General features: G+C 35.0%; 1 protein-coding gene across 7 annotated transcripts in view; it reads right to left on the bottom strand.

Moving 5' to 3' along the window:
* MGAT4C (MGAT4 family member C) overlaps nucleotides 1–26,274 on the bottom strand; it is a 343,053-nt gene that overhangs the window by 53,859 nt on the left and 262,920 nt on the right. For all 7 annotated transcript variants that reach the window (XM_081956624.1, XM_081956625.1, XM_081956619.1 and 4 more), the window contains one exon: nucleotides 8,249–8,293. The gene's annotated coding sequence lies outside the window, so the exon portion shown is untranslated. The remainder of the gene's footprint in view (nucleotides 1–8,248; nucleotides 8,294–26,274) is intronic.

Raw genomic sequence — 26,274 nt, 5'->3', positions numbered from 1 at the left:
AAGTTGGACATGCCCACCCAGTAATATGACAGCCAAGCCATGCCCACAAAATAGGCCACACCCACATAATAGGTAGTAAAAAAACCTTGAAACTCACCCTTGCACCAGACTTGAAATTTTGGGCTTATACAATTTAGAACTTCACTGTCTTCTATCCGAACTAATCATAGTACATACAATTATCTGCTACAATGTCCTACCTGTCAATGAATACTTCAGATTTAACCACAACAACACACAAGCTCACAATAGATACAAACTTATGGTAAACTGCTCCAAACTTGAATGCAGAAAATACAACAGTAGCAGAGTTGTCAATGCCTGGAATGCACTACCTGTCACTGTGGTTTCTTCCCCAAACACCCAAAACTTTAACCTAAGACTGTCTACTGTCAACATCACCCCATTCCTAAGAGGTCTTTAAGAGGCGTGCATAAGTGCACCAGCGTGCCTACCATCCCTGTCCTAATATTCCCTTGTATTCATATTCATTTCATATATTCATAATCATGTCTATACTTATATTTGTTATCTAATTCATACTTGACAAAATAAATAAATAAATAAATAATAAATAAATAAATAAATAAATAAATAAATACTCTGTAATTTTCTAACTCAAAATCATTCAAGAATTATGCCAAATGTTTAATTGATGCTATGAAATCAATTCAGCCTCATTTGCTGACAATGTGTAAAGATTTGGATATTCATAAAATTCTATCTCTCATTCTCTCTCTCTCTCTCTCTCTCTCTCTCTCTCCCTCTCCCCCCCTCTCTCCATGTTCTGACTCTTAATATACAAATCTTTGTTCTCTTGTTTAACATTTTTTTTAAAAAAATGCATCTATCTACATTGTTTATTTCCTTAGTTCCTCCTGTAAATGAAATGGACATACACAAAGGTAGCATTATGATAATTAATTTAATGTTTCATGCTATATTTGTATTCATAAATGTTCCATAAGGAAACATGTAAATAATGTAAGAGAGGGCATGTAAAGAAACTAGCAAAAATAACAAATGATTTTGTTCAAACCTTTTATGAAGTGTTTTATTGAATCCTCAGGGTAAATTATTGAAAACAGAAAAAACGAGTCTTGCATCTACAGAAATCATTACCATAATGCCCAGTGTAGTACAAAATTATTTTAATTAAGAAACATAGTTGCTACATATAAAAAAACACATTTTTCCTTTTTTAAAAAAAATCACATTTTTAAAAGAGATGGTAATTTAAAAATTAAAATTATTGTAAAGAACAGAAGAGTTACATGTTCCAAGATTTAGAATACCCGAAAATCTATAGTAAGATTATAATATGGTAATTGCTACAGTGTTGACTAGATACAAAATTATGTTAGTTGCACACTGGCAGCCAAAGAATATTAAGCAGATATCTTTGCATAGATGGCATGAGAACAAACTGAAAGAACAAAAAATGCATGCAACAAGAAACAGAGATGTGACAGATCATCTCTGAATGCCACAGTCTGCCCTAATAGGAGAGAATTCAAACATCATTTTTGGAATATTTGAATTATGAAAGTAGGCTGCAGTCACAAGAGCTACTCCTGTCCCAAATGAGTGTATCATCTGAATAGCAAGCACTTGTTAAGAGTCAGTTATCTGTTTAGAAACTCTATTACTGAAAGATCCAAATCAAGAAAAAGAATAAAATCAAGAATTTTATTATTTTAGAAAAAGATATCTGAAATGACATTAAGGGTGGGTGGGGGGGGAATCAAACAAGAAACTCTTTAGTTGCCCTATATATTACAATATTGCTGGGTTGGATTTAAACTGTGTTTCACAAGAACTAAATCAGGACCAAAGTTTCTGTCTACAGATCATTCTCCCTCCCTCCCTCCCTCCCAACATTACTTCAGAGGTGGGTTGCTCTCGGTTCAGATTGGTTTGGACGAACCAGTAGTGGAATTGGGCCTGGGTCACTGAACCAGTAGTGATGGCTGGCTGGCCACACCCCTGAAACAGCCTGCTTGGATGCTCACCCTGCCTCGCCTTTGCCACATGGATCCACAGAACTGTCTCCTCTTGCCTACACACAGGTAAGCAGCATTCATGCTAGCTTAGCCCCCCCCTTCTCCGCCAGCTGCAACTCAGGCCCCTCCTGGTCAACTGGGCAGCTGGCCGGTAAAGCAGCAAATGAGTGGGTGGGCGGATGAGACCGACCTGGCCTGCAATGCTCCATCCGGCAGGGGCAATGGCGCCGAGAGGTAAGGGAAGCGAGGCCCAGGCTGTCATCCCTGCCTCTTTCCTCCAAGAGCTGGTTTGGGGGAGGGCCAGCCTCCACCACTGCGCCCTCACCGTCCTTGCCAGATGGAGCATTGGAGACCAGGATGGTCCCAGCTGCCTGCCTGCTTGCTCGCCACTTTCCCGGCTGGCCGCACACCTGACCAGACAGGGCTGGGTTGCAGCCAGTGGGGAGTGGGCATATGTGAGGTGAAATGGGAGGCACCCCCTCCCCGCCTGCTGCAGCCTGGGCCCTGCCTGGGCAGGTGGGCAGCAGGCCGGGAAAGCAGTGGGCGAGCAAGCGAACAGCGGCTGGGACTGGACTGGCCTCCAATGCTCCATCCGGCAGGGGTGGCAGCAGTGAGTAGTAAGAGAAGTGAGTCCCAGGCCAGCATCCCTGCCTTCTTTCTCCGAGAGCTGCAGTGGTGGGGAAAGTGAGGCTTCTTTGCCAGCCTCCCAGCTGGCAAAACAAATTTTTTTCTGGTTGTGTGGGCATGGCTAGGTGAGAGGGCACACTGACATTAAGAGAAAGAGAAATTAAATTGGTTGAATGTGTAACTATGAATTATATTTAGTCACTGTATGCTTTATTTCGGGTGAGTAAAACATAATGTCTAAGATTTAACTTTCTGAAAGGTTACAATTAAGTCTATTAAAATATTTTAGGGACATTTAACTGTCCAATAAATGTTAGCTTTTTTCTGTTAAGTGTTTCTGAAGACATAGTGATTCCTTAATGATCCTTTTGAGCTTCCCTGTGATTTTTGCTTTCACACCCATTTTAAAAATGGAATCTTATTTCAAGATTGTAAAGTTGATGCTTAACATAACACAAAAGGTTACCCAAAATCAGTTTCAGAAAAATAGCTAAAAATATTAGTATTCAATTCAAGGTTTTAAAACAAGTGTTCAATGCTTGTCAAGAGATAAAAGATAAATCCCAAAATATTGCTGAAACAATACAGAGAAATCAAGTCAGACAGCATCCCAAAATTTTAACTTCCAAGGAAATCTGGATAACAAAACACAAATCTTGTCATTTATTAAGTATTCAACTGAGTCATGAAAAAATTTATTTATTTATTTATTTATTTTACTGTGCTTCTAGACCGCCCCCTCTCCCAAAAGGGACTCGGGGCGGTGTACAGTCCATGCAAAGAATATATCAAAATACAATAAACAGAAGAATTAAATATGTACAGTTAACTATGGAGGAGGTTAAAAATAGAATTAAAAAGAACTGTACAGTTAGCCAGTATATATAAAAATATAATTTTAAAACCCCTAAGACACACACAAATTAAATTAAAAACAATACCCCTAAAATAACCAGTTAATAGTACGTTTACCAGGAGGAACAGTTGTAATTATGCCAGGCCCGCTAATCGGAACAGGTGAGTCTTCAATTTTTGCCGGAAGGAGCAGAGGTCAGTGGTGGTTCTGATGTCGGGGGGGAGGTCATTCCAGAGGGTTGGGCCCATCACAGAGAAGGCCCTACTCCTTGGTGTCGCCCGTTGGCATTGCCTAGTGGATGGCACCAGGAGAAGCCCCTCCCTGTGTGAGCGAATTGGCCGCAGGGATGTATGTGGGAGGATGCGATTCCGCAAGTAACTAGATAAATATATTCATCATTATCACATCTTATACTTTTTGTCTCAGTTTCTTCTCAAAGTGCATTCCTAATTTTACATGAACTGTATGTGGAGATTCTGCACACACAAATATGCACATGTGAGCAATCTGAGTTTAGAAAACCTAATGTGATTGCATTGTTTAATAAGTACATAGGATAAGATACAGCTGGAATGAACTAGTCAATTAATCTTCACTAAAGCTGGTTGAATAGAAATCTTCAATAATCCAGTCTATTAAATTTGCAATTATTGTCTGAGATGAGTACATATATTTTCAATAATGAATCTGGATTCACAAAGAAAGCATAAAATAACATTTTCGATTCTGAGCAATTTTTCATGAGGATAAAAAAGAAATGCTTCTAAAATGTCTTTTGAGTATTATGGCTAAGGATGCCCTTTGAACATCTTTTTTTCTTCCAAAAGGTGACATCATTTCAAATTGCTTTTTAGACTTCACTTTCTCTTTTGCAATTATTATGTTGCTTAAGTATCATGCAACCAATTTTTGTATATTCATATGGCTGAGCCAAATAGGACCTTAGCTTATAACTGTAAACTCTTCATTATTAGAACTCATACAAAACTGAAGATCTCCTTATTATAACTTTTCCCATTTCATTCATAAATTTCATGGTAGGAGAAAGAAGAAAAAGAAAAAAATAATTTAATACAGGCAGTAGCTTCTATTTTACTAATGTAAAATCTAAACTGGAATTTATTATTAGCCCTATATTTTGCAATTAAATAAAATATAATAAGAGGTAATTTTATTTATCAAAATGTGTTTCACACCCATTCTTTCTTCAGGCTTTGTAATATCCTTATTAAGGGGTTAAGCTGTTACAGAAAATCCAAGTCAGTGCATCAACCGATCTGTACTCAGGCAATAACAGATTTATGAGAGAGTCACTGTACTATTAACTCTTGCAAAAAAATATTTCCATTTGACTTTGTGTGACTCCCCCCTGTGGCTATGGTGAGTCTTTAAATTTCATTTCATTTTTCAATGAACAAGTCTGGCAGGGCTTAAAATGTATGTTACTCATTCCTGTGGGGAGAAATGATACATGAACTAAAATACAATAAAAGGAATTTGTGTGGCTGAGAAGATAAACAGCAGATCATTCTAGGCATCAAATTCAGTTCTCAGTTTTTCATGAGTTGACTCAAAGCTACAGTCATATGTGATATACACAAATTGTCTCTCTGCAGACTTCTTTTATCTCAGGTATCAGTCCACCTTCCTGTTGGCTGGTAGTTGACCAAGCATTGAGAGCATAACTACATCCTTGTGGATATAGGCAAATGCAATTTTTGAAGTGCATCCTGTTGCTGCTACTCAATAAATGTATTAGTGGTTGAAGGGCAGGGAACTGATATTAAACCTGACAATTCCTGGCCTTTGTTGCTTCCCAAAAATAGGTGGTAGAGTCATTGCTTATTTTTGCTTTTACTTTACTTCTTATTCAGAGTTAGTAATTGAAACTATTTTAAATTATTTCTTGAGCTGCAAATAGATTTTGCAGATTTTATTCTGCTAGTCATTGCTGACTATAAGGGTAGAGCTCATCTCCATTTCAAGGTCATTGAGTCAGCATGGAATGTCTGAAGACATTTTCATGGTCATGTGGCTAGCATGACATCACGGAGCACTGTTACCTTCTCATTGAAGTGGTACCTAATAATCTACTCACATTTTCATGCTTTCATGAACTGCTAGGTTGACAGAAGCTGGGGCAAGGACGGGACTCACCCCATCGTACGACCCTTGGGTCTTGAACCTGGGGTGCTGATTTCCCAGCCGATAAACCCAGGGTCTTAACCTCTGATCTGCAAATGCAATCTAGTAATGCTCAACATTTGCAGTCAGAAAAAAAGGACAAACCTGCCCAATCCAAATCTCTAAGAGGAAAGAGGAATATATATTAGGCTGGGATAGCCTTGAACTACGTCATCTACATTACGACCTGAGCTTAGTGCACAAGATAATCCGACATAACATCCTACCTGTTAAGGACTACTTTTACTTCAACTGGAATAACACAAGGACTATCAATAGATACAAACTAAATGTAATATGTTCTAATCTTGATTGCAGGAAAAAGGATTTCAGCAATAGAGCAGTAAATGTGTGGAACACCCTACCTGATCCTGTTGTTAGTTCCTCTAACCCCCCATATCTTTTACCTTAAGCTGTCTACCATGGACCTTAGGCATTTCTTAGGAGGTCCTTAAGGGGACGTTGGTAAGTGCATCCGCATGCCTACTGTCCCTGTCCTACTGTCCCATTTATATGTACTCTTTTTATGTGTTTATGGCTATGCTTTGCTTATTTATATCCATTTACTTGTGCCCTTTTTTCATGTGTTTTCATACTTATTTCCTTGTACTTGTTGACAAATAATGAATAAATAAATAAAATAAAAATATTGAATGTTTTAGACAGTGGAGACCCCGATTACAGCTTCTAACCTATCTCCCAGTTTCCCTTCATCATAAAATGGGCAAATAAAAAGGAGAAGAATATTTAGATATATTCCTTTTGTATTTTAGTCATTTATTAATGGGTTAATATAAATTCAGTAGATAATAACAATAAAAGTAAAATGTATATATGATAATAAACAGTAATACATTAATAAAACACCATAAAACATGGTTAAAATAATATATCAAAGATTCGTAGTGACTGTCATGTTATTTATTAATACTGTCTATTCAAAGCAATTTTCTTACACACCTACATAAAATAGTTCAATAGAGGCAATATGAGCTTTGCATTTTTTCCTTAGTTACAGTAGAATATAACATTACTGAATATTTTTCTTTTACAAAAGTCCTAATGAACCACTCCTTTGCACTTTTCCCTATATTTCAAGGTATACCCTTCATGTTCATTTTATTTCTCTCTTTGCTCTTTCTAATTCTGAGAACATTTTTTCATGTCTGGCTTACAACTAGATCACACATTTTTATCATCCATTCTTTTACAGATGGATTTTTTTTAAAAAAACTTTTCTTTTTAAGGCTATTATTCCATCAGCTTTAGGTGAATAAATAATCATTTCAATAATCATGAATGTATAAATTCTAAGTCATATAGAGTAAACATTCCCAGCTTACCCTTATATAATTATTGGACAAAATCAAACTATATACTGTACATTATATATGCTGTCACACTTCTCTGTACCTTCAACAGAAACTTTAACTGGTATATATACAACTTAAATGGGCTTCTTTTTCAGGTTTGTGTCAGTTATATTTATTTGTTTGCTTGTTAAATGTACACCTCTTTTATTAAGACATTCAAACTTTATGTAGTTATCTAACCAAATAACTATAAAATAATAGATATGCTGGTGAAATTGAAATACAATTGGGATTGTATTACCATAGACTTGATTGAGCTTAAAAAGCTAACTAATGTATATTTTAGATGGGAGATGAATAGGAAAGAGGTAAATTGGGGAAAAAATATTCCAGAATGTTCTAGAAGGCAACAATATTAAACTAGGTCCGTACCTAACAAAAAAGCAACAACTTGATGTGTTCTGTGGCCCTGACATGAATGATATTTATATTTTACTGTATATTATTTTTAAAGGAGAGACAGAGTGATCTATCACTACAGTGAATTACTAAAACAGAAAAGGAAGGACTTGCAATAAATTCCTCAATTAGTTAGATGCCATCCAGTAGTTCCCTATTTAATAATAAATCATAGCTCTTAGAAGTTTCTTGGAAGTAAGATCATTACCTTCCTTATTAAATGTAATAAAAGAGATAGCAACATGATTTCTGTCAAGTCCCATACAGCTGGGCAAGATCAAGGAAGCAAGAACTACAGACGTCTGTAAGGTAACTTTAATGCTAGTCTTCGAATAAATAGCAGTATTTTGGAAACTGTAAGAAGAATTTTCTACCTTCATTTGTAGTGAGTTCATTAAGGAAGAACCTCTTTTGAAAAGTTTGAAAGGTTTCTTTGCAGGTTTCTTGCCATATGGGCTCAGTTGCTCTTTATAAGTTAACTAACAAAGGATTTATCTTCTATCCCTTTAATATTCTATTTTTTAAAAAACGTTCCTTTCTATCACTTTCCTAACCTTCTTACAATCTTTCACAATACCTCTACATTGATTATCTCTCTCAAATATCAGTTGCCACTAGAAATGAGAAAGGATAATGGACAATTTCAGGACAACATAAATATTTCTTCACTGCATCTTTTAGCAAGATAATATTTTCACGTTATCAATATGTTTAGGAGTGATAGAGGATGAATGGGAAAATACAAGATGCTTACTGGGTGAGCTTGAGACACTTGCCATCTCTTACCATCTCTCATCTTAACTCACCTGTCATCAAGATGAAACAGAGCCATGGATGCTGCCTTAAGTTTCCTGGAAGAAAGATGATACAAAATGGTGATTGAAATGCTGATACAGAATGGTGATATAAAACTAAAACACAGAATTGTTGTATGTTTTTTTTTTTAAAAAAAAACCAAAACCCTAGCATCTTCTTCAGTCTGGCAAACTCATTGTCAGCATGTGCCATTTGGATTGCTTTCAGCTAGTTTTTGTCTGAATGGTATCTATCAACTTATACAACAAATGCCCTGATTTGTTATCCAAAGACTTTTCAAGTTCTGGGCATCTCTTTCCTTTTGTGTTTCACAGAGCTTCTAGCAAATTAATGAAGGAAATAGGTATTATTTTGTTTAGTAACATTTAGCATCCTCATTATTTTTGTAACAATATGAAGAAGGAAGAAAACAGAGACAGAGAAGCAAATAACCTTGGAACACTCTAACACACTGTATATCAAACATTAACACGATTGAGCAGGTTCAGAGGTATTTCACGAGAAGAGTACTCCACTCCTCTACTCACAATAGCCTATGCCACCAGGCTTGAAATTTTGGCCTTGGTCAATCTGGAACTGCGCTGCCTGCGGTTCGATCTAAGAATAGTTCAATCTAAGCATAACATCTTGCCTGTCAACAACTTCTTCAGCTTCAACCACAATAATACATGGGCAAAGAATTGATACAAACTCAAGGTAAACTACTTCAAACTCAATTGCAGAAAATACGACTTCAGTAACAGAGTGGTCAATTCTTGGAATGCTCTACCTGACTTCATTGTTACAGCCTCGAACCCTCACAGTTCCAATCTCAAACTGCCAACCATGAACCTCACCCCATTCTTAAGAGGTCCATAAAGGGGGCGTGCATAAGCGCACCAGCGTGCCTACCATCCCTGTCTTACTGTCCCCATTTATCTGTATTTACTTCCTTAATTCATGTATATGTTCATATCTATATTTGTTATCTTGTACATTTTTGACAAACAAACAAATAATACTGCCATTTGATTATTACTGATTTATTACTGAAATGCCAGCTTTGTCAGCACTCTGAGATGCTGCCTCAACTACAAGTTTTGCAGAACCCTGAGGATTCATAACTAGGAAAACTGGCCTTAAGAGTCCATTGTTTTGAATTTCAGGCTTGGTAACAATTTCAGCTCAGATGTTACCCCTCTAAATGGGGTTAATTTAATTTTTAATTCCCTAAGTGTCAAAAGAGAGTGGCTTAATGGATTTGGAGTTATTTTCTATTGATCACACATAGTTCAATCTCTGGTGTTATCACAGTTTATTTCTGTGATGAAGGAAATAGGATGAGATTAAAGAAATCTTTTAAGTGGTCCATAGAGGAAGGATTCAAGTCTGTAAGAGAAATACCAGAGTGTGTTTTATTAGAGAAGTTTATGTCTTTGTATGGTATGAAGCCAAATTCAGATAAATTGAAAATTAAAATAGTTAAGGTATAATTAATCTCAGTTGAATTATCTCTCCTATGTATGATATCACATGGGTTCACAAAACTGTTTATTCTGAGGTTTGCACAGATTACTGGCTCTGTGGTCACAAATATGTGTGAGCCCAATGTGCATTTTCATACATACCACATCCATAGGCCCATTTATCTTTTCTGGTGACATACTTTGCATAATGTATTTACAGTAACATGTTCATGTCAAATCCCAAATATCCTTTGAGAAATCTAGGTCTTTATAGCTTTTCCAAAACTTAATAGGGTTGGAAGTAGTCTAATTTCTGGAGGAATGTTGTTCCAGCAAAACCTTTCCACCTTGATTCTAACTGAAGTACTCCTTAAGAATGGGAATCTGAAGAAAGCTTTCTTCTCTACAGTAAATGTTACTAGGCAGGCAGATTTTAATTAAATAAAGCAATCTTAAAGATACCAAATGAGCCATTTAAATGAGAACCAACAGCCTGAATTGCACTCTAATCACAGTAGAGAAGCGAGATGGACAAATTTCATGGCAGATGTGTTAATGGACAAACCATATGAAATGTATGCTACTTTTGGACAAGTTCAAAGCTTCACATGGTCTTCATAGGAAATTTGTTATGGTTTCACACATAACAAATTTCAATCACAAGGTAATCCTTCTTCAGCCCATGGTAACTTTGGCCTATAAGCCCCCAAGTACAATGGTAAACTAAAGGTCCTAGTGTTTATTCAATTTCTATTCTCTGTCAAGATAAAATTACCGATTTATCTAAAAAGTTCCAAAATACTCAACTTTCTATGAAAAATGAAATCATAATGACATAAGTAAAACCAGTCCCCGTTCGCAGTAAAAATATTTATTCACCTTGGCATTTTACACTTCATGTTGCAGTTGTTAAGCTATTCCTGGCGTCTTGAAATTCACATATGTGGAAAATCAGATATACATTGTGTACAGAATGCCTTATTTATGTTTATATTAATTAGGGTATTTTAGAAAATATATTGTAAGTTACACCCTCCCTGGAGATTGATAACCACTATATAAATATATAATTATTTAAGTGTAGTAATATTTAGTAAAACATTGATTTGATATATTAAAAATTGCATATTATTTAATGATATTTCAAGTCACTCTCTAATGAAAGAATTAATAGCAACCAATTACAATTATTTATATGCTGCCCCAATTAAGATGACTTTTAGTACTCACATAGAAAAAACACTGTCAAAATTAAAAAAAAACACCACCACTGGAGGCATGCCATATTAATATTTTTATATGAAACCTATTTAATGTACTGTTCAAAAAGAGCAAATCCTCACAGGGAATACGATTTCGGACCTATAAGTAAGAGAATAGATACCTCCTTATAAACTAGGATAAAATTCAGAGTCTTAACAGTGGACAATTCTCATTTTTGATTTCTATTGTTTCTTTTGTCAGAACTCAGGGGAAGAAAATGATAGGTCTGTCATCACTAGTTTTCTGGTTTAATTAGTGTTTATAAATTCAGCTGAAAGCTGATAACAGATTATAGGACAAAGCAGACACTTCTACTATGCTGCAAAAATGAAAGCCATTGTTCATTTCCTCCTATTTCACCTACATTAATGAAACCAGTAATCGTCCTGGACCTCATGGCCTTCTGTCATGTAGTTACAGCTTGTCCTTTCACAAAAGAAAATGAGAAAACTGCTGAGTATTAGAGATATTAACGGTTGCTAGAACAGTATAATAAAAAGGCTCTTTTCAAAAGCTTTGCCAAGTTCATGCCATTATTCATGAATGAGTAATGGATTCACAAGGAGAAGAAACCTGTTCTCTCAGTGATGTGGAGCAGCAAGAAAGAAGAACAAAAACAAACAAACAAGCAAATCATGTAAAACATGCCCGTCTGGGCATATGGAAGAACAGTTTTTGCCTGAAGTGACAATAAAGTCCACTTACAAGAAATGAAGGTTCCTTGGCATTCTGAGGAGGCATTGCTTAACATTCATCAAACTACAGAGATAAGCAAACATTTTCAGGAGTGAAAAAAAGTCACTCAACCCTGGAGGCTTTCCATAGAACTGTTTGCTTCACTAGTCCATTCAAATTAAAAGTTTAACAATGCAATATCAAACCTGAGTATATCTTGATTGAGGGTGTGCCAAGCCACACTTGACCTTTGCAGAGGGAGATGAGATCCATATAACAAAAGTTAGAAATAAGTCCCATTTGTATCAGCTTTTCTACACCCCTTATAAAGAAGTATTGATTTGGGGCATGAAATAGATGGTTTGTTGTGATTTATTTCAGTGGAAAATATTCAGCAAATCTGCAGCCTAATTATATGGAAAACCAGACTTTGAATTCAACAAGGCGTATTCTCATGTAAAGATAAGAATAAATAATAAATGTTCTATTTGCGATGGAATTGTATACAATTCCATTTTTTTTAGTTCAATGAATATGCAATTTTCCTATTTTCCCCCAGATTGGACCACAATCACATAACTCTTCTAAACAATAAACATTTTCTATATGGATAAAGGAATCACCTACGTTTAATCTGAGTATGATTTTTTCAAGGAGTAAAAATATACCATTTGAAATGAATATGCCACAAATGTTAGGTCTTATCAGCCTACAATGGTTTTAAGTAATTTTTATGATACAAATATGTTACAGAGGAGTCAAAAAAGTCAAGATGGTAGTCACAATCATGCAATCAAAGCCTTGCGATCTTTAAATGTACGTTGTGATGCACATAGAAAAGGGCGAAGCTTTGATCGCATGGTTGTGACTGTCATCTTGACTTTTTTGCCTTCTGTCCTCCCCTCCTTGCCCCGCCTCTGTAGACATCCCTGCTATGATGTTGCTTACAGGATTGTTTTTAAAGATGTTATGCAAAATGCAATGACCAATCTGTTGTCAAAATAAGAATAACAAATATAACATTAAGTTTATTAAAACCACTTCATTCTCTTATATTATTGTCCTCTGGTTACAATATTTTAAGCCCTGATCACATTGTTTTCCTGCCAAGATTTAGAAGTCCAGTGTTCCAAGACTACTGGGATATTTCAGAGTTTTCCACTTAAAATTAAAGCCCTAACTTTAATGTTTTCCTTCCCCGAGTCACAAGAAGGAATTAATCATTTGACTGTCTCTGGGAGATGACATTGAGCCTCACATAGTTTCCCAGATTATTTGGTAGAAGGTAGGAAAGGCAGGGGTGTCATCATACTATTATAGACAGCTTGAGGTATACTAAAATAAATGATTCCTCCTTTTTCATCTTCTCAGAAGATATTACATGCTAGAGAAAAATAGGGTGACAGCTATAATTAATGGCAGGGAAAGTGGCATGCAATATTCTTTTGGGCAGCTATAAATTGTATGCTACCTTGATCATAAAGAAGTTTCAAGCTCTCATAACTAGGATACATAAAAATGAGGTGTAAAATGATGAGATTTAGGGCCTTCTTAAAGATTTTTTTATTGTCACCTAACTTCTGTCAACCACAGTGGAGAAGGTAATGATAACATGTATATTTTCAATACAGCATGTGAATTATTTCCTTTAATCAAGGAGTGAAAGCAGAAATTCTGAAGAATTTATTCACAAACTGGCTGATGCAGGCTGAATTTCAGATTCTCTGCCAACTTCAGTATATTAACTTCACTATATTAAACCAAGAAGCATTGCATTATTATTAATATCAGTGAACAGTGTCCACTTAAGCCCAAAATGAAATTAGGATGGTTATGTATTACAGACCACCAGAAGACTGTCATTCGGATGATATATAGTAGAATACTAAAAGCTGCTCTTTTGGTGAAGTATTAGACCTCATGTCATCACAGCAATGATATATTTCACCATAGAATAAGGACCAATGTGAAAATAGATCATTGCAGTAATCCATAAGGGAAAATATATATATATCCCCTCAGCAAGGGCAATCTACCCAATGTTGGATGATAGCTTGCACAGTGTATATATTTCCCATATTCCTAGCATAAACAATTGTTGGGTCTTGTTCCCATATTGCTGTTATGGTATTTGTATATGTCATAAATTTGAACCTCAGGTTTCATACAGCTGCAGAATGTTTAAGAAAAAACAAAAAAAGATAGATAATTGTATTTCTGTTTCCATGTGGCTTAAAATTACTGGCTTAGTTGCTTCCTACAGTGCAGTAACACATTAGCGGGGAAGTTAAGCAGTCACTTTGAAAAGCATGAGTACCATGGATAGCAGGTATAGCATTTCCTAATGGACAAATACTGCTGCCTTTGTCAATTCTATAATAATGACAGTAGTGGGCAGCTTTTGAAATGTTGATTGCTTATTGCTCCTCTACAATCTAAACACTCAGTGCTTTAATTCTCTTAAATGAAGAGAAAATGACTTGGGATTGCAGAACTGAAATGTCCAAAACCTGAATGTCTTTTTTTTTTTTTGGAACACATGCACTACCTCCTTAAGTAAGAACTACTTTATCTGTAGCACATCAATACTAAATTTCTCCCCTACTGCAATCACTACCTATGAGAAATGGCTGCTAGAAGAAGAAAGGCATTATTGCTTCCAATAGTAGAAAAGTATTGACTTATTGTTCCCAGCCCAACAGTCTAGATTATCTGTCTTGAATTTAAGAAATGTATTTAAGACTGTACAGATAGAAATTAGGAAAAAGGGGTAAACTCTTTTCATTTTAGTTATTTCAGGCTCTTTATAATGACTGCAAAGGTTAGAAACTGGGTCTAATTTTGGAAGAGAACTTAATAGCACTTACAGTACTTATTGCCCAGTTGCCAGAACATCACAACAATTTTTAGAGGGCAGAAATAGAAGTTACTCTTTACTCACCTCCATCACAATTAACAACCTCTCCATGTGTTTTCTTACTGCAGTCTTTCCCCCATATGTCTCCTTGAAAATTGTAATGTATTTTGGTTTTTATTCTTATTCCTTTCTACCTAATCCAAGCGGATTTAGTGGGTTTTTCATGGAGGAAAGAATAACCCTTTGAGAAACTCAAGTTTCTTCAATAAATGTTTTCTGTTTCTCTGTGGTATCACAGAACACTTATCTTACTAATAGAATACCCCTAGTTTGAAACAGCAGAATTTTTGGGGTTTTCTAATCACTATTTCCCCCCTGACTTCTCTATTTCCCATTTTTGTGTGGTTTTACTAAGTTTAGGGCTACATCATTTGTGTAAGCATTCTTTTAAATGCTTCTAGAAACAGGTTTGTCCCCACTGCCTAACTGTCTTAACCATCATGAGTATAGGATAAAAACAGCTTATGGGAGCGCAGTGCAAAAATGCTTGTAAGAACCCTTCTCTCTGACAGCTTCTGACAATTGTTTTTATCACAGGATTCTCATTGTGTTCAGATTGATTTCATGCAATTAATCAGATATTTAGATGAGCTTTGACTGGTAATATGCTGGGGATTTTTTTCTTCCATAGATTCAGTTCTAATTCAGCAAGCACATTTAAAAGTCATGGATACACTTATTATCTCTGGGCTTGTTCTATCCTTAGCTCTCCATTAGTTAAACCTGAGAGAGAATTTCCACTGAAGTATATAAGGAACTTTTTTTTTTGGAACAAATGTTTGCTTTACAGGTTTCCTTTAGTATCTGTGCTATGATACAAAAAAGTAAAATAAAAAATGACAATGCTAACAAAATAATAAACATTAAATATTAAATCAACATCACTAAAATTGCACTGTAAAATGTAGTGATATAGCAGTCATATTTAGCATATAATATAGGCACTCATATTATTTAATTTAATGGTATCTATATGAGGAAGACAAACTCAATGGCTTGAAACTGTAATGAGGTAAATTTCAAGTCTGATCTATTTGCATGGAAATGAATTCATATGAGTGCTTATATTTGCATTCTGATAAGACCATGAAAAATATGGCAATTTTCTTTACAATTTCTATCATTTCTATATTTTCATGCATGCACACACACATGCCTCTAGAAAGTTTTTTCATTCCAATATGTGTTTTGCTCTGAAACTCTTAGTTTGATTATAGAATGTAAACTTCCACTATACAGTATTAAACAATTATTTTAAGCAGTTTATATTTATTTGAAACCTGATTAAATATTTTTGACTTAAACTGTAAACATGCATTTCAAAAAAAATAATGAAATGTCAAGTCCTCATATTTTCATGAAAAATGCATCAACAACTTTAATTACATTTTTAACCTAGCCAATTTTAAATTCTTTTAAATACTGAGATGTTCCAGCCCAAGCTTTGCTACACAGTTTTTACATTTTTACTTAGAAAAGTGTCACAAATAATCAAAATTGCATTAAAATGATGTAGCATGTGGACATTTCAGTTTGGTTCTACTTAGTTTATTGATTAACTTGAATATAGTCTAGAAGGGCATGCATAACAGTTAAGCTTCTTGGATGGGAAACAAAATGCTTCCAAAGACATGAAAAAATAAAATCCAATTGCCTTTTGGAAAAAGCACCTATGGGACAGTTACAGTGACTATATTTTCTTGCTAGATTCTGCGCAGCAGCACTGAGGATTCATTGGCAACAATGATTAATCCACCATAGCTGTTTTGCACAACTTATACAGCAAAACCTTTTGCATTATTACTGTTTTGCATTTTAGTATTTAATGATTATTGGCCTTACAGTTTAAGGATTCATATGATAGTATAATTAAGCCATGCTGTGTTTTGCTCATGGGTAACTGACAGATTGGATGCCAAATTGTGATTTTAATATAGATTTTATCTGTTATTTATTCTTTTATTCCATAATTTTAAACCGTATATTCCTTGAGTGTTTTTAACTTCTTTTGGTCTCTGGTCTTTGACTGTAATAAACTTATTTGATTTGATTAAAAATCAAGTAAATTTATTTTTATTTATAATTTTGCTTTGCCAAAGAGAATTTGAAGCCAAGAAAACAAGGAATTAAATACATCTAAATGAGACTTTTCTGAAATAAAGTACTGTACTTTATAATAAGGGACATATGGTCACTGCTAGTGTAGTTCAGTGCATTAATGGAATTCAACCCACAAAATGCTAAACTACTATCTTGATTACTATGTTCTAGAAATATTCTAGTGATATTTTTTTAAAAAAGAAATGCTTGGATTGCAGTACAATTCATATATTTAAAAAGAAGATGCTGAATTCCATTCATGCGCTAGAACTATACCTCATTCTTTTACTCCTCTGACCCAAATCCAGTACTCTTATTTGTTGCAGATGTGTGTGAAGTGGGATTGTATATGTCTTTGGGCTCGGAAGATTGTCTGAATGTATATTGGGTATGGTACATCAATATTGGTGTGCAAAGATTTAATATTACATTATTTCCTTGTTTAATAAATTTTATTTATATTGTATATTTGTACTTTGGTAAGCATTCAAAGTGCCTTAGAAAGTTGAAAAGCCAAAAGAAAATATAGAACATCAATACAGGTTAAGACTAACAATAACCTAAATACTAAAATAAGAACCAATTTGATATGGTTTTAAGGCAGTAAGCAAGAAATCAGGGAATTAAATTCTAGTCCTTCCTTAGGTATGAAGGTACCTGGGTGACCTTTGGTGAGTCACTCTCTCAGCTATAGAAAAAAGACAATAACAAACCACTTTTGAAATGATGAGCATGTCAGGGGAAAAAACGCCCTGGAGAAATCTGAGATCAATGGACCGGGCTGATTCTCTTCCGCATATCTTTTGAGATATTAAGAAAAGAAATAAAAGTCTTTAAGAAGTATTCTAATTAATAAACAAACTTTAATACGAAAATAATAAAAGTAAATAAAACAGAAAATAACTAATTGGTTACATTTTGATAATAAAAGCTCCGGTTGCCAAGTTGGCAGCCGAACAAAGAAGAAAGGAATTTGGAATGTGTGACGCATGCGCAATAAATCACTTTCAGATAACATTTTGTTTTATGACCTGCGCAATAAAGCTTTCTTAGTTTAACTCTTGAATGTCAGTTCAGGCCTAGCAAACTTTTTAACATCGTGACAGAGCAGGTGCTAGGAATCAACACTGATTCAAAAGTACACACACATGCACACAAGTATTAAATAGCTGATAATTAACACTCTGAGAAAAAACAGGTGTCTATAGATTTTCCAAATACTGTGAGACTGGAGGACAAATGCAAGTCTTAAGAGAATTCATATAATCTCTGCCTTTTGTGCACCCTCTCCTGCTGATCTTAACTGGACAGGCTTGCAAGACATTGATGTGAACTCTCTCCAAAGCTTGATTCCAATGCTATATTCTTCCCCCCACTCTCTCCATCTCTCTTCATCTCATCATCTCCATCTCTATCTCATCATCTCTATCTCTATCTTGCTCTAGCTCTCTCTTTTCTCTCTCTCTTCTGTCTCTCTATCATCCCCATCTCTATCATCCCTATCACTATCTCATTCTATCTCTATTATCTTTCATATCTCTCTCTCTCTCTCTCTCTCTCTCTCTCTCTTTCTCTCTCTCTCTCTCTCTCTCTCTTTACACAAAAATATACACAAATGCACACACATGCAAAGCACCATTTTAAAATTACTGAATGTATATATTGTAATAAATTCAATGATTGTTACATTGAAATCAACATGAGGCATAAGAAGGAACAAGGAAAATTATGAATTATTTATTGACTGGTTCATGAGAAAGCTTTCAGCTAATAGTTCAAAGTAAATAATTCAGAACACCTCTATATACCCATAACGAATCAGAATTAATAACATGTCAAGGAAATGCAAAAAGAAGGATATGTTGATTTAGCTGTTTTAACTATGCTGAGAGATCACTTTTACCAATCTCAAAAGACAGGAAAAGAAGAGGATAAAACTAGCATACATTACAAGTGATATACATAAAATGAAGATTTACTGCATGTCAGCAGAAATAAAACATACTGAAAAATCCAAATAAGAAAACAAAAGAACACTGGGTTAGTTTCTTGATTAATCCAATTTTAAAATCATACTAGTTAGCCAATACTATTATTTATCTGAACATTCATACACATTTATTATGTATTACTTTCAAGACAAATTTATATTGTATTAAATTATGCAATATATAATAGGATAAAATTTCAACACATGTTAGTCCTTCATTGTTTATAGTTCTTGATGTGTCATGAGAAAATTGAAAAGAATATTCTATTGTCACTGCTATTTACCTGCATTTCAAAGCTCTTCCCCCAAAATTTTTCACCAAAGAAATTTGAAAAAAAAAAAAAGATAAGAAAACATTTTCTTCCTGCTCTTATTAACTGAACTTGGGCTCATGAAATAGATTATGGTAAGAAATTTAGCTTTAAGATGGATGGAGGGAAGGAAGCTCTTCTAAATAGCAATAGCACTTAGACCTATGTACCACTTCACCGTGCTTTACAGCCCTCTCTAAGCAGTTTATGGAGTCAGCATATTTTCCCCAACAATCTGAGTCCTCATCTTGGAAGGATGGAAGGCTGAGTCAACCAGGAGCCTGGTGAGATTCAAACTGCCAAATAGCCAGCAGTCAGCAGAAGTAGCTGCAGTACTGCATTCTAACCACTACTCTACCACTAAACAAATCGCTGAGTGAAAATATGAAATTTTAAGATGAAAAATAATTGTAGCCAGTTTGAAAAGTAAGAGTTATCAAGGGCTGTAATTGTTTGAAACATGTAGTAGTATATTCATATTGTTTATTTAAAAAAAAAACTAAAGTACAGCTGGACGTCGTGGTTAAAAAAAAATCCAAACTGCCATATGAAAATGAATATACTGCGTTTTACAAGTTTAATATAGACTCCATTACAAAAACTGTTCTTACCACCTTGACACTCATAGCCATTCAAATCCTAAAATCCTATATTAATATAATATAATAGCGTTAGATGGTTGAATTCTAGTAGGAGGCCTTGTAAACTAAAAAATTCAGATAATGTAGAAAGGTGAAAATTTGATCTTCTGGGATGTAATGAAAAACAATGGATGGGGAAATAAATAGAAACATTGACTGTCTTAGCAATAAGTTTCATCAATCTTCACAGACATCCATGAATGAATAACCCCATCAATTATTATATAATCATGCCATAATCTGACATTGTTAGAAAAAAATAGTGTACAAAAACAATAGAGCTATATATATATGTTTTCGTAGATTTTCACGGGTGTAGGTATGCTGGTTTTGTTGTATTCGGGTCTTTTCCCATGTAAGGTTGAGATTGTCTTTGCAACGTTTCGGCAGGATCTCACCTGCCATCTTCAAGCTGTGGGCTTAAAATGTGATCCAGCTTAAATATATATATATATATAGTGTGCTATGAGGAAATTATCATTAGGGTTCCTGTACTTTTCAAGAACATAATTTTCCAAATACTTCATTTGATAAAGAACTTCTTTCTACCTTATGAAATGTCTATGTAGAAGCTTTTTGGATGAAAGTGAAACACCTTCAAGAAAAGCCAGAAAGTCCAGTTGCCTCTTGAAAAAATACCTTCGGGACTATCTTATGGAATCTTTCTTAATTATATAATCCATATGTATACAAACATGTTACAACCAGTGGTGGGATTCAGCCATTTTGCACCACTTCTGCAGAACCGATTGTTAACTTTCTGAACAGTTTGGCAAACTGGTTGTTGGAAGAAATCATTAGGACAGAGAACCGGTTATTAAATTACTTGAATCCCACCACTGGTTACAACGGCCCCACCACTTCGCTGCCAGATGAGCTACATTTTAGTACCTCCATTTATTTTATCTTGTGTTTCAATTCATTTCAGTAATTTAGCAACTGCCAAGAGTTCAAAAATATACATTCAACATTTACTCAAGTCTTTTTTCTCCTATTTATTTTCTTTGAAAAATAGATTATAAATTTAACGATATTAGCAGTTTGCTGTAATTCTCGTTTTCTGCAGTTTAACACATAATAAAATCAGTTATGTACTATGAAAACTGGTAACACACTATTCAAGTGAGCAGTACTAGCTATAAAGATATATAGCTATGAAGTCTGAGTGTTAAATAAATACATTCACAATGGGCCTTATTAGATCTGTAAATCCTTAATTCAAGCTTTTAGTACCCTGATAGCATTGTACAACATATATTGTAAGCCTATGTCAACTATTATAATACATACGGTTTACCATCGTTCTCCTACAATTGCAGTATGTATAGATGGGGGAAGGAAAAAACAAAGAATTCACAGGGAATCTTACTACTGCTCAGCATAACTTGCCCAATAATCATAAAAGCTTTTCTAACAATACAGTACAATATTACCTACCATGGAGCATTCATGAGGTGAGTCTCCATTGGCAGAAGTCCTTCTAACAATTCCACCTGTCTAAGCAAAAGGACATATGACAAAGGGTAGAAGTAGTTTCCCAGTCATCAGTGCACTTTTTCAAAGATAGTAACATTGTAGAAATGAAGAAGCTTTGAGAAGTATTTATTCCGGTCCACAACTGATACAAGAAATCTAGAGTTAGAGCAGCTTTATCAAAAGCCTATATTCTTATAGTTGTGTTCAAGTGAAACGTGCCTCTTTCAAAATGTACTTGTTTATTATAACAGTCTCAAGACTTTAGCTATTTGAAGAGCATTATCACATCTCCTGATGCTGTTGCTAGTATCCTTAATGGAATTCAAAGTAACAGAGATAGAGATAGAGATAGAGATAGAGACAGAGACAGAGAAAGGGAGAGAGAGAGAGAGAGAGAGAGAGAGAGAGAGAGAGAGAGAGAGAGAGAGAGAGAGATGTGTTCAACTCATTTTTAACTCTTATAAAGAGATACTCAAGAAATCTCTATCCATGCAATCTAACTATCTCCTTAAAACATATTGTAATATATTCCTTTAACAGAAAGAGAGGGGAGACTTTTTCCACTACTGTATGTGTTCTTCCAGGGGAAACAGATAACAGCTGTCCAACATAATCCACAAAGGATAATATTCCAGTATATTTTCATTCCGGATATTGATGATTTAGGAAATATAAACTCAATAATATTTTTAAATTGTATAAGTAACAATCAATCTGAATGAAATATTTGTTTCTGTTCTGACCCCTCCTCTTCATACACCAAACACGCCGAGACAAAGATACTGCACGATGATTTATTAAGACACAGACTAGACCTTGGCAGCAATCCAACACAGACGAGCCCTTGGCAGCAATCCAGCCTGCCAAGATAAGACAAGGCCTGATAGCTTCTCCAGCTCTGGTAAATAAGTTGATTCCTGCAAACAGTTTGGGCAAAGTCATTTCTTTTTATACAGTCTTGAGAGGAGCCTAATTGCAACCACCTGGGTCCAATTATCTCCTGTAACTGCGTAGGTGTTCTTTACGTCTATTAGCTCTCCGTTGCCGGGCATCTAGAACCACCACCCTTGTCTCCTCCCCACTGCTCCAATGCATGACATCAGGAGCACACTCCCTTTGGCTTTCACCACTGCTCCATGCCTCAGGCGCCTCCTGGTGGCCAACCAGCCTCTCTGATCCCTGCTCGGAGTTGGAAGCCTGTCCAGGGTCCTACTTCCAGAGCCAAGTCATAAGACCCCTCACTGTCGGAGTCTGGTTGCAGCTCCAACAGCTCCTGCTGGGTCACAACAGTTTCTTATATTTTTATAGCCACCCATCTCACACAAGTGATTTGGGATAGTTTACATAATTTTTTTAAAAGCACAGGAACACCTCTAGGGCCATAAATGAAGTCCTGTCCCATTCATGTCAGAGGCACAGTTTAGGTGCTTCCAGATTGAAAGGATTAAGCCTGTGACATTGCTGTTGTCTGTTGACTTTCATGTCCCCATCAAGGAGCTGGAGCAAATGACGGGAGCTTATTCTGCCATGCAGCAGCACTTAGATCTCAAACGTAGGGTTGCTAGCCTCCAACCTAGCATCCTAACCAAATGAATCACAACACTGCTATAAATGAAGTGAGGAACATTCATTTTAATTGATTTTATCACACAATATTAAGAGGATTTTACATCTAATTCAATCTTTTGTAAATGTTTCAGCATTCTTACTTTCACATATTTAGAAATATTTTAGAAACATAAACTCCCAGATATTTAATATAACAATTGGAAAAAATCGACTCTATACTTAACTGTGTTGATATGTTCAGGTCTAAAGAAAAGAAGCAAGATTTAATCTTATAGACATATTACTTTCCAAAACTCTGTTGCTACCTTTGCAAAATTAAGCAGATTTACACTCCACCAAATTAATATTTTCAATTTCAAAGATTGCCTTAGAGTAGTAGCTAAAACTTCAAGGATCAAATTCAATAGCAGGGGTGAAGATAAACAGACTTATCAAATGGTACATTACAACTCAAGAAAGTAAATAATTTGATTTGTTACAATTACGATGCAGAGTTATATATAATAAATCTCAATTCATTGAACACATTTCCTTAGAAAGTATGTATAATCATTACTTGCCTTAAAAATGTAATAAAACCAAATCAAAGATTTTATTGCATCTGAAGGTATAACTCCAGCAGGGTTTCTCCTATCTTTAGCTACAATGTATCAATTGATCAACATAAATTGTCTGGTGCTTTATGGCATTGTGAGGTGTGAATTATATTTGATAAAAACCTTCTGCCGCAATCTTGCCAATAAAGTGCCCCAATTCTGAATAGCCATAACAAAACAGGCTATAACTTTAGGACTTCGTATCTTTATCTGGTTTTAAAATCAACCCTGCACATTCCATAGTAGCCATTTAGTACCTTAAAAGATTCCTTATACATCTTCAAAAGTATATAGTCCAGAAAATCCTCAAATGCTTTGTACTATTGCACTGAAAAGTCACATGAGCCAGGAACTTTACTATTTTACAACAATTACATAGAGTTAAATAGTTAATGAAATGACGGAAGAGCTTTCAGAATAGCAGTTAAACAATAAGAATTGACTACCCATCTGACTGAAAAATTCATCAGCTTCATATGGTTGCCCTTATCATCAAAACTATATGTTAATTTACAGAAAAAAACCCTGATAAATTCTGAATCAGTCTGGTCCTCCTCAATATCTATTGCAAAAATTAAATTTGTTGAATAAAATCAACTTATTGGCTTTGTCAATGGACTCCCAATAATTCAATTGACTCAATGAGAATTCTACCTTGTCAGCAGAACATTCCCCCAAGTGTAGCTTGGCTAATACAAATGCATGATTAGGCCTGGCCTATTTTGCATAATCTAACAATCTCTCTAACTAAAGTGTCTAGCTTTTGATGCAAAAGACATTTTTCTCATTTTGTCTTACGAGCACACATGACTTATAAACATCCCATTCAGTCTGTGAAATGGAATTAATTTCAAAACATGGCAAAGTTAATTGTCTAATATAAAGTCTCTTTTTGCAATAAAGAATTAAAATGCCACTTTCCATAAGCTTACATTTTTGCAACTGAAGAGTTAAACGATAGGGGCATCATCAGCTGTAACAATAAGAAAGATAGAAAAATCTAAAACAAATTCCAATAAGAAAGAGGAAATAAAAAATAATAATCTGATCTAGATTATTTTGGATGTCTATGAGCATAGGAAATAAATATACAGATCCTAACCTGAGGTTTATAGTTTATTTAGGAGTCAGTTTTACATGAATCAGCCGTTCAGTAAGATATTCAGGTCATTAAATACTTTGCTTATGAAAAAGCAGATGTTATCCCCTGTAGATCATTGAACTGTACAATGAAATATTCATGAAAAGAAAGGTGTTGTTTATTATTAATAAACCTGCTACTCGCTATGTAAATAAGGGAGTACATTTCATTATAGCAATCTGGATGGCTTAACAACTTCCAAGCCATCTTTTGCTTGAAACTTTATTTAAGATTTTAATAAATAGTTTGGTGTCAAAAACATATATTGTACAATATGGTGTGATGCATCTTAGAACAGAACAGACTTTCTAAAGGCACATTTGGGTTAAAATTAAGCAATAGAGGAGAAAATACTGCAAGGACAGAACCAGAAAAGATGAAGACTTGAACAGCACAGCTAAACCTGCTACTTCAAAACTCCCTTATGGCCTGGCTGCATGAATTACTAAGTAACAATTTGATTTAAAATGGAGCTTTATACAGCTGCCATTTTTAACCATGTTTTTTTAATCACAAATACTTTATGTCCATTCGCTAACCACTAAAATTGCAGTCAACAATTTACATTCAGCTCAGTTTATGGAATTGTCATTCCATAAACAATTGCAGTCAACAATTTACATTCAGCTCAATTTATAGAATTGTCCATAAGGTGTATTATATCCATTTGACTATGAAATATACTTATTTAGAGAATATCTAATATAGAATAAGAAGAACGTCTGGGCACTGAGTGATATCAGAAAGGACAAAAGTAAACAGAACTTGGATATAATTGAGAAGAGAACAAAGATTAAGATTGATTTCAAGCCATATTCCTATAATGACATTCCCGTGGAATGTCTCTCATTGAGAACATCATGTTACCCTTCTTTGTTGACCTATAGGAAAAATTTAAAACATCTTTTTACTAAAAAAAAAAGTTACTCTAGGTGTAGCAGCAGAGATCAATTCACTGAGATTAAGTTCAGTCAAAATGTCCATTGCAATGTACAATAGGAACAGAGGTGGTATTCAGCAGGTTCTGACCAGTTCTGGAGAACTGGTAGCAGAAATTTTGAGGAGTTCGGAGAACCAGTAAACACCACCTGACTGGCCCCACCCCCATCTATTCTCTGCCTCCCGAGTCCCAGTTGATTGGGAGGAAATAGAGATTTTGCAGTAACCTTCACCAGAGTGGGGAGGGAATTGAGATTTTACAGTACCTTTCTCCTGCCAGCCCACCAAGCCACGCCCACCAAGCCATGCCCAGAGAACTGGTAGTAACTTTTTTTTAAAATCCCACCACTGATTAGGAAATAGTGTAATGTTTCAGAGATGGCAAGAAGGCTTGTAAATAATGAGAGGAATGTTAGACATAAGCAACAAGAAATAAGAATCCATTCAAAATTTGCCTCTTAAATGGCAACTAAATCCAGGAAGAGGCATCTGGAACGGAAGTAATTGACAAAAATGTTGCATACATGACTAGTTGATAGAAACCCTTTGATGTGTAGGCAGCACATATTAACAAAGGGCAAGTCTTAGATTGCCCAGTGGCATCTGCCAGTGTGATGCCACAGATCTCCATCCTACAAACACTACTGAGTCAAGGTGTCAAGAATCCTAGAGATAAATATTTCAGTACATTCTAAGAGTTTCCATCTTAATGAACTTACTAAAAATGGATTAAAATTATTCTTGCTATTTCTAAAATTTATTCCTAATTCTAGTGTTGAAGACATCTTACTGAACTCTATGTAATTTTTCTTTCATTGATTTTCCCCAAGCTCTGTAGGGCTTGGGGTCACATCCTTTTGCACATCTGGCAATAAAGGCAATAAATGGATAGAACGATTTTTCTGCGACTATATACTAAGTTTCTTCCTGCCACTATATGTATCTGAAAGATA

Source organism: Natrix helvetica (assembly GCF_964273705.1).
Source record: "Natrix helvetica genome assembly, chromosome: 6".
NCBI classification, from domain to species: Eukaryota; Metazoa; Chordata; class Lepidosauria; order Squamata; family Natricidae; genus Natrix; species Natrix helvetica.
The sequence above is the reverse complement of the archived record's forward strand: the minus strand, read 5'-3'. Positions and strand labels throughout refer to the sequence as shown.